The sequence below is a fragment of the Salmo salar genome, chromosome ssa09, assembly GCF_905237065.1.
Source record: "Salmo salar chromosome ssa09, Ssal_v3.1, whole genome shotgun sequence".
NCBI classification, from domain to species: domain Eukaryota; kingdom Metazoa; phylum Chordata; class Actinopteri; order Salmoniformes; family Salmonidae; genus Salmo; species Salmo salar.
The window spans coordinates 156450141-156460370 of NC_059450.1; the positions used below are offsets into that span (position 1 = coordinate 156450141).

Consider the following 10230-nt stretch of genomic DNA (forward strand, 5'->3'; position numbering starts at 1 on the left):
CACCTCACCTAGTAATGGGTTCTACACCTCACCTCATAATGGGTTCTACAACTTACTTAGTAGTAAGTTCTGCACCTCACCTCGTAGTGGGTTCTACACCTCACCGCATAGTGGGTTCTAGACCTCACCCCGTAAAGGGTTCTACACCTCAACTTGTAGTGGGTTCTACACCTTACCTCATAATGGGTTTTACACACCACGTAATGGGTTCTACACCTCACCCCGTAATGGGTTCTACACCCCAACTTGTAGTGGGTTCTACACCTTACCTCGTAATGGGTTCTACACACCACTTAATGGGTTCTACACCTCACCACGTAATGGGTTCTACACCTCACCTTGTAGTGCGTTCTACACCTTAGCTCGTAATGGGTTCTACACCTCACCTCATAGTGGGTTCTACACCTCACCTCGTAGTGGGTTCTACACCTCACCTCATAGTGGGTTCTACACCTTACCTCGTAATGGGTTCCACAACTTACTTAGTAGTAGGTTCTGCACCTCACCTCGTAGTGGGTTCTAAATCTCACCTCAATGGGTTCTACACCTCACCTCATTGTGGGTTCTACACCTCACCTCGTAGTGGGTTCTACACCTTACCTCGTAGTGGGTTCTACACCTCACCTCGAAGTGGGTTCTACACCTCACCTCATAGTGGGTTCTACACCTCACCTCATAGTGGGTTCTACACCTCACCTCGTAGTGGGTTCTACACCTTACCTCGTAGTGGGTTCTACTCCAGAATCGATCCTGGGTTTGCATTTGAACAAATAACACAGATATGCATTTTAAACATCTCATCTCAGGTATCATACACATCATACACATAATAGACACATAGAGATGAACAGGCAGACTGACACATATGGAGATAGACTGACCCATATGGAGGTAGACCGACCCATATGGAGGTAGATCGACCCATATGGAGGTAGACCGACCCCTACGGAGATAGACCGACCCCTACGGAGATAGACCGACCCCTACGGAGATAGACCGACCCGTACGGTGATAGACCGACCCATACGGAGGTAGACCGACCCCTACGGAGATAGACCGACCCATACGGAGATAGACCGACCCATACGGAGATAGACCGACCCATACGGAGGTAGACTGACCCATATGGAGATAGACCGACCCATATGGAGATAGACCGACAAAGAGAGAGATGTGGAGACGGAGAGACAGTGAGGCATGAGACAGACAGACAGACAGACAGACAGACAGACAGACAGACAGACAGACAGACAGACAGACAGACAGACAGACAGACAGACAGACAGACAGACAGACAGACTTGTTTAGGTGGGCGATGTTTTTTTCTATCACATGCACTTGTAACTCTGCAACCAAAAGTATGTAGAATTTGCATGAAAAACTCAAAGAGTTGACCATGCCAATGCCTACCCCTATTATTGTCCACATTGGAAAGGTGGTTTACTAGCTAGGTGTTGCAGTTCTGAAGGAGTAGCAAGCAGAGACAGAGAATAGTAAAGTCCAGCTGTCAATCAAAGCACCAGTACCTGGTACCCTACCAAGCCTCTAAAGATCGTTATCAGAACTCATTATGGGAATATCAACTCATATAATTCTAGGAGACTGGGGTGACCACTATACTCCAAACAGCCCTGGGAGACTGGGGTGACCACTATACTCCAAACAGCCCTGACCACTATACTCCAAACAGCCCTGGGAGACTGGGGTGACCACTATACTCCAAACAGCCCTGGGAGACTGGGGTGACCACTATACTCCAAACAGCCCTGGAAGACTGGGACGACCACTATACTCCAAACAGCCCTAGGAGACTGGGGAGACCACTATACTCCAAACAGCCCTGGGAGACTGGGGTGACCACTATACTCCAAACAGCCCTGGGAGACTGGGGTGACCACTATACTCCAAACAGCCCTGGGAGACTGGGGTGACCACTATACTCCAAACAGCCCTGGGAGACTGGGGTGACCACTATACTCCAAACAGCCCTGGGAGACTGGGGTGACTTCCACCACTATACTCCAAACAGCCCTGGGAGACTGGGGTGACCACTATACTCCAAACAGCCCTGGGAGACTGGGGTGACCACTATACTCCAAACAGCCCTGGGAGACTGGGGAGACCACTATACTCCAAACAGCCCTGGGAGACTGGGGTGACCACTATACTCCAAACAGCCCTGGGAGACTGGGGTGACCACTATACTCCAAACAGCCCTGGGAGACTGGGGTGACCACTATACTCCAAACAGCCCTGGGAGACTGGGGTGACCACTATACTCCAAACAGCCCTGGGAGACTGGGGCGACCACTATACTCCAAACAGCCCTGGGAGACTGGGGTGACCACTATACTCCAAACAGCCCTGGGAAGACCACTATACTACAAACAGCCCTGGGAGACTGGGGTGACCACTATACTCCAAACAGCCCTGGGAGACTGGGGTGACCACTATACTCCAAACAGCCCTGGGAGACTGGGGAGACCACTATACTCCAAACAGCCCTGGGAGACTGGGGTGACCACTATACTCCAAACAGCCCTGGGAGACTGGGGTGACCACTATACTCCAAACAGCCCTGGGAGACTGGGACGACCACTATACTCCAAACAGCCCTGAGAGACCGGGGTGACCACTATACTCCAAACAGCCCTAACCACTATACTACAAACAGCCCTGGGAGACTGGGGTGACCACTATACTCCAAACAGCCCTGGGAGACTGGGGTGACCACTATACTCCAAACAGCCCTGGGAGACTGGGGTGACCACTATACTCCAAACAGCCCTGGGAGACTGGGGTGACCACTATACTCCAAACAGCCCTGGGAGACTGGGACGACCACTATACTCCAAACAGCCCTGGGAGACTGGGGTGACCACTATACTCCAAACAGCCCTGGGAGACTGGGGTGACCACTATACTCCAAACAGCCCTGGGAGACTGGGGTGACCACTATACTCCAAACAGCCCTGGGAGACTGGGGTGACCACTATACTCCAAACAGCCCTGGGAGACTGGGGTGACCACTATACTCCAAACAGCCCTGGGAGACTGGGGAGACCACTATACTCCAAACAGCCCTGGGAGACTGGGGTGACCACTATACTCCAAACAGCCCTGGGAGACTGGGGTGACCACTATACTCCAAACAGCCCTGCGAGACTGGGGTGACCACTATACTCCAAACAGCCCTGGGAGACTGGGGTGACCACTATACTCCAAACAGCCCTGGGAGACTGGGGTGACCACTATACTCCAAACAGCCCTGGGAGACTGGGGAGACCACTATACTCCAAACAGCCCTGGGAGACTGGGGTGACCACTATACTCCAAACAGCCCTGGGAGACTGGGGTGCCCACTATACTCCAAACAGCCCTGGGAGACTGGGGTGACCACTATACTCTAAAAACAACAGTGTTTAGGTAGATTCTACAGCTGGTAGACAGAGGCTTTTGGTGGGTGTCAGGAGGAAATCCTTTTCAGACTAACGGTAGAGTCAGACTGCCTGCATTGTTAGTTCGCTTTTTTGGGGGGGGGGGTTCTAAGAAGATCAGTATCAAGGAACAGTACACTCCGGAGGCTTCATTTATAACCCTTACGTACATTTCGCACTACATTTCTGCGGCATTCTGAACAGTCTGCGCATGTACAAAGAAAACGATTGAGATTCATAGACTTGACACACGCCCTACATACGCACGGTTCCCATTATAAATCAGACGTGTTGTATCACGCTGCGCGCTTCAACGAGCATTAAAACTGCACCGGGAAAACGACTCCATTCACTTATTTAAGTTTTATTTAACTAGGCAAGTCAGTTAAGAACAAATTCTTATCTACAACGACGGACTAGGAACAGTGGGTTAACTACCTTGTTCAGGGGCAGAATGACAGATTTGTACCTTTTCAGCTCGGGGATTCGAACTTGCAACCTTTCGGTTATTAGTCCCATGCTCTAACCACTAGGCTACGCTGTTGCCTCTACACTCTAACCACTAGGCTACGCTGTTGCCTCTACACTCTAACCACTAGGCTACGCTGTTGCCTCTACACTCTAACCACTAGGCTACGCTGTTGCCTCTACACTCTAACCACTAGGCTACGCTGCCGCCCTACTCTTGGCATTATTAAGCCACGGTTTGTCAATAGATGATTGGTTTATACTGTATGTCTTGCCTTGGTATAGGCTCTGAGATTAAATAGGCAATGACGACGCGCTCCTATCGTACGCACAGCAATACTGTAGCCTAACCATAATGTCAAATATTTTACATAAGCTACCGGTCTGTTTACTGTGTTGGCAGAATGTTTTAATCTTTAGCAGTAATTTATGCTGTATCTGGAAAATGTCACTTTTTGAATGAGAAAACAATTGCAAATTGTCGTGGACCTGTCAGCAGAGTGTTTTGAATTCACCAATGTTTTATATCAACTTTCCCCCAACCTAAGGGCGGACTCACCATCTGGCATATCTGGCAAATGCCAGATGGGCTGGTCCATTTTTAGCCCAGTGGGCCGGTCTAACTTGTTTTTTTTTGTGTGTGCAAAATGATCATTATCTGGCTAATAATGGGGGCCTTAAGCAAAAAATGGTCCGGTGTATTAGAAATGCCTGTGCCAATTTCTGGTCCCAGTCCGCCCCTGCCCCAACCTAAATACTTACAATAGTTACAGTTCTTTTTCTCGTGTGTTTTTGTCCTTCTTTACTTTTTGATATTTATTACTGCATTGATGGGAAAGAGAAAGCAAGAAAGACATTTCACTGTACTTGTGTACGTGACAACAAAAACGTACAACTTGAAACTTGACACATGGACCTACTTCAATGTAAAACATCAACTTTTTAAATTAGATTGTATACCTGTATTATAAACCACGCTGCCTATGACATTGCAAAACTTGAAATAGATATAACCTATCTATTTACTAGGCTACTAGGTCCAATTAAATAATAGATTCGCATGGTAATTAATGGCTCTTTCGGGAAATATGAACTCATCACGATCAGAAAAGATGAGGAATATATTCTGCAATGGTTATGAAAATTAAATAAATAGGAAAAAGATTCCTATACCTAATTATTGTCACGATTCCCACCGACGGTGGCGCCCCCTCCTGCTCGGGTGGCGCTCGGCGGTCGTCGTCACCGGCCTATTAGCTGCCACCGATTCCCTTTGCTTTTCCCTTTTTTTTATTTTTCACACCTGTGGTAAATTAGCCATTAGAAGGGCTATTTAGGTTAGCTGGCCCGCTCCTTTTCGATTAATTGTTGTTTCAGACTGTCTTGTTCATGTTCGGCTTGGCATTGTCATACTTTATTTATTCCCCTGTGTTTGGGAACTTTGATTTTCTTTCTCAAAGTGTTATTAAAAGAACAACACTCCCTGTGCTCGTTGCTTCCTGCGCCTCATTCCTAATCACGACTACCAACGCCGTTACAATTATAAGATTCCTGTGTCTAATTATAAGATCCCTATACCTAATTATACGATTCCTATACCTAATTATAATATTCCTATACCTAATTATAATATTCCTATACGTAATTATAAGATTCCTATACCTAATTATAATATTCCTATACCTAATTATAAGATTCCTATACCTAATTATAATATTCCTATACATAATTATAAGATTCCTGTGTCTAATTATAAGATTCCTATACCTAATTATAATATTCATATACCTAATTAAAATATTCCTATACCTAATTATAATATTCCTATACCTAATTCTAATATTCCTATACCTAATTATACGATTCCTATACCTAATTATAATATTCTTATACCTAATTATAATATTCCTGTGTCTTATTATTTTAGATTCTAAAAATAACACATAGACTTTCATTCTCACTAATTGCAAATAGTTGTATTCTTGTTAACAGGTTTTCCTGTTAGTAGTTTTTTTTATCAATAAGCTTCTCATCATATTCCCCAATTTGCACAAAATACTTTCTTGCCAGTTTGCAATACAATATTTTACCCAGTAGCAGATGTGCGTACGCATGCTCTAAAGTTTGCAGGTAGGTGAGCACATTCTCAAGTCAAGTTAAATTTGTATAAATGCCAACTTTTCCATGAAAACATGCACACGTACATTTTGGGGTATATTTTGTACGTACGCAAGGTTTATAAATGAGTCCCCAGAGAAGGTGCAGAAAAACATGATCTAAAACAAAAGGATTGACTTTAAAAAGACAACAAACGAGAAGATGAGGTGAATGGAGATGAAAGATGAAGATCAGTACAGAAGGAAGTGTGGCGTGGAGGGGGATCGAGGGGAAGCGTGGGGTGGAGAGGGATCGAAGGGAAGCGTGGGGTGGAGGGGGATCGAGGGGAAGCGTGGGGTGGAGGAGGATCGAGGGGAAGCGTGGGGTGGAGAGGGATCGAGGGGAAGCGTGGCGTGGAGAGGGATCGAGGGGAAGCGTGGGGTGGAGGAGGATCGAGGGGAAGCGTGGGGTGGAGAGGGATCGAGGGGAAGCGTGGCGTGGAGAGGGATCGAGGGGAAGCGTGGGGTGGAGGAGGATCGAGGGGAAGCGTGGGGTGGAGAGGGATCGAGGGGAAGCGTGGGGTGGAGGAGGATCGAGGGGAAGCGTGGGGTGGAGAGGGATCGAGGGGCAGCGTGGGGTGGTGGAAGATCGAGGGGAAGCGTGGGGTGGAGAGGGATTGAGGGGAAGCGTGGGGTGGAGGAGGATCGAGGGGAAGCGTGGGGTGGAGAGGGATCGAGGGGCAGCGTGGGGTGGAGAGGGATCGAGGGGAAGCGTGGGGTGGAGAGGGATCGAGGGGAAGCGTGGGGTGGAGGGGGATCGAAGGGGAAGCGTGGGGTGGAGGAGGATCGAGGGGAAGCGTGGGGTGGAGAGGGATCGAGGGGAAGCGTGGGGTGGAGGGGGATCGAGGGGAAGCGTGGGGTGGAGGAGGGATCGAGGGGAGCGTGGGGTGGAAAGGGATCGAAGGGAAGCGTGGGGTGGATGGGGATCGAGGGGAAGCGTGGGGTGGAGGAGGATCGAGGGGAAGCGTGGGGTGGAGAGGGATCGAGGGGAAGCGTGGGCGTGGATGGGGATCGAGGGGAAGCGTGGGGTGGAGGAGGATCGAGGGGAAGCGTGGGGTGGAGAGGGATCGAGGGGAAGCGTGGCGTGGAGAGGGATCGAGGGGAAGCGTGGGGTGGAGGAGGATCGAGGGGAAGCGTGGGGTGGAGAGGGATCGAGGGGAAGCGTGGGGTGGAGAGGGATCGAGGGGAAGCGTGGGGTGGAGGAGGATTGAGGGGAAGCGTGGGGTGGAGGGGAAGCGTGGGGTGGAGGGGGATCGATGGGAAGCGTGGGGTGGAGAGGGATCGAGGGGAGGCGTGGGGTGGAGAGGGATCGAGGGGAAGCGTGGGGTGGCGAGGGATCGAGGGGAAGCGTGGGGTGGAGAGGGATCGAGGGGAAGCGTGGGGTGGAAGGGTCGCAAAGGCGGAGGGGTAGCTTATTTGAAGAAGTATGGGACGATTACTGAGATAGCTATGGTTGGGATAGCTATGGTTGGGATAGCTATGGTTGGGATAGCTGTGGATAGCTATGGTTGGGATAGCTATGGTTGGGATATCTATGGTTGGGATAGCTGTGGATGGGATAGCTATGGTTGGGATAGCTATGGTTGGGATAGCTATGGTTTGGATAGCTATGGTTGGGATAGCTATGGTTGGGATAGCTATGGTTGGGATAGCTGTGGTTGGGATAGCTGTGGTTGGGATAGCTGTGGTTGGGATAGCTGTGGTTGGGATAGCTGTGGTTGGGATAGCTGTGGTTGGGATAGCTGTGGTTGGGATAGCTGTGGTTGGGATAGCTATGGTTGGGATAGCTGTGGTTGGGATAGCTGTGGTTGGGATAGCTATGGTTGGGATAGCTATGGGGGGTGAAACAAAGATTCTTACGCCAAGGCGAAGTCCGGGGTCGGCTTGCATCTGGCAGGGTTATAATACATGTTAATAAAAATTGTAATAATACATGTTAATAAAAACATTTTTTATACATTTTTGTATTTTTGATATCGGTCCCCTGGCGTCAAAAAATATTAGTTGGAGTTCAAGTGTCACGGCTTTCTCTCAAACTGCTGTGCATCTGTGGTAGGAGATCAGGTGCACAGACAGACAGACAGACAGACAGACAGACAGGCAGACAGACAGACAGACAGACAGACAGACAGACAGACAGACAGACAGACAGACAGACAGACAGACAGACAGACAGACAGACAGACAGACAGACAGACAGACAGACAGACAGACAGACAGAACAGACAGACCAGACAGAAAATCAACACTAGAGACTATCTACTATCTAGTCCGTGCCAGCCTAGGACCTACAGGTTGTACTGCATTAATTCGCTACTTGATCGGGTCAGCTCCACTCTCCTAGTCATTCTCTATGGTCACACTCAGCCCATTCTCTAATCACTAGTGCAAAGAAATGGGGATCCAAACAAAGTAAATGTGGGGGGGGGGGCACACACACTTTGAGTCCGAATTAGGATCGTAGAGGGTTCTGAAATAGAATGTTATTTAATCTAAACTTGGGGTCTCAAACTTCACTGTAAGTAACATTTGCATAATTAGCTAAAGACGCCAGATTTCTTAGTAGTAATGGCGTGGGTTCAAGACTAAGGGTTTGTTTATCCATATCACGTATCAAACCTCTACGAGGAATAACCTGACCAATTAACAGGTGTATCCCGCAGCTGTGAATGTGACTTGTGGACAGCAAGCTCGTTTAAATATTTCACTATAGAAGGAAACTAGCTGTCTATTGACATATTATTCATGTGAACAATGTGCATGAAAATATTTCTACAAACTGTCAAACCGTATCTACTACAGCAATCTACTGCAGCTAGCTGATTCTACTACAGCAATCTACTGTAGCTAGCTGATTCTACTACAGTAATCTACTGTAGCTATCTGATTCTACTACAGTAATCTACTGTAGCTATCTGATTCTACTACAGTAATCTACTGTAGCTATCTGTCTCTACTATCTAGGGAATAATCTACTGTAGCTATCTGATTCTACTACAGTAATCTACTGTAGCTATCTGATTCTACTATCTACTACAGTAATCTACTGTAGCTATCTGATTCTACTACAGTAATCTACTGTAGCTAGCTGATTCTACTACAGTAATCTACTGTAGCTATCTGATTCTACTGTAGCTATCTGATTCTACTACAGTAATCTACTGTAGCTATCTGTCTCTACTATCTAGGGAATAATCTACTGTAGCTATCTGATTCTACTACAGTAATCTACTGTAGCTAGCTGATTCTACTACAGTAATCTACCGTAGCTAGCTGATTCTACTACAGTAATCTACTGTAGCTATCTGATTCTACTACAGTAATCTACTGTAGCTAGCTGATTCTACTATCTAGGGAATAATCTACTGTAGCTATCTGATTCTACTACAGTAATCTACTGTAGCTAGCTGATTCTACTACAGTAATCTACTGTAGCTAGCTGATTCTACTACAGTAATCTACTGTAGCTAGCTGATTCTACTACAGTAATCTACTGTAGCTATCTGTCTCTACTATCTAGGGAATAATCTACTGTAGCTATCTGATTCTACTACAGTAATCTACTGTAGCTATCTGATTCTACTACAGTAATCTACTGTAGCTATCTGATTCTACTACAGTAATCTACTGTAGCTAGCTGATTCTACTACAGTAATCTACTGTAGCTATCTGTCACTACTATCTAGGGAATAATCTACTGTAGCTATCTGATTCTACTACAGTAATCTACTGTAGCTAGCTGATTCTACTACAGTAATCTACTGTAGCTATCTGATTCTACTACAGTAATCTACTGTAGCTATCTGATTCTACTACAGTAATCTACTGTAGCTAGCTGATTCTACTCTGGGCTGCTCCAGGCAGGTGACGAGGCAGAAACAAGCTGGCAAAGAGCAGGCCACACAACAGGGACCAGGTGAGGTGGGAACCAGCCAGGAAACACCAAAATCAATTCATTAAATAAAATAAAACTCAAATAAATAAATAAATACATACTTTACAACTCTGCAGGGACCATGAGGGAAAAAGTTCACAAGATTAGTTGGACAGAAAGTCGACATTTGAAGAACGATCATTGCTGTGCTACTCCCAACATTTAGACGTAAGGAAAAATAAGGTATATTCTAGGGTTAGGGTTAGATAGTTAGTTAGGCTAGGGCGTAGAAGAT

At 47.0% G+C, this 10230-nt stretch overlaps 1 protein-coding gene across 5 annotated transcripts in view; it reads right to left on the reverse strand.

Annotated features, from left to right (window-relative positions):
- ryr1b (ryanodine receptor 1b (skeletal)) overlaps positions 1–10230 on the reverse strand; it is a 305047-nt gene that overhangs the window by 28971 nt on the left and 265846 nt on the right. The window lies entirely within an intron of this gene.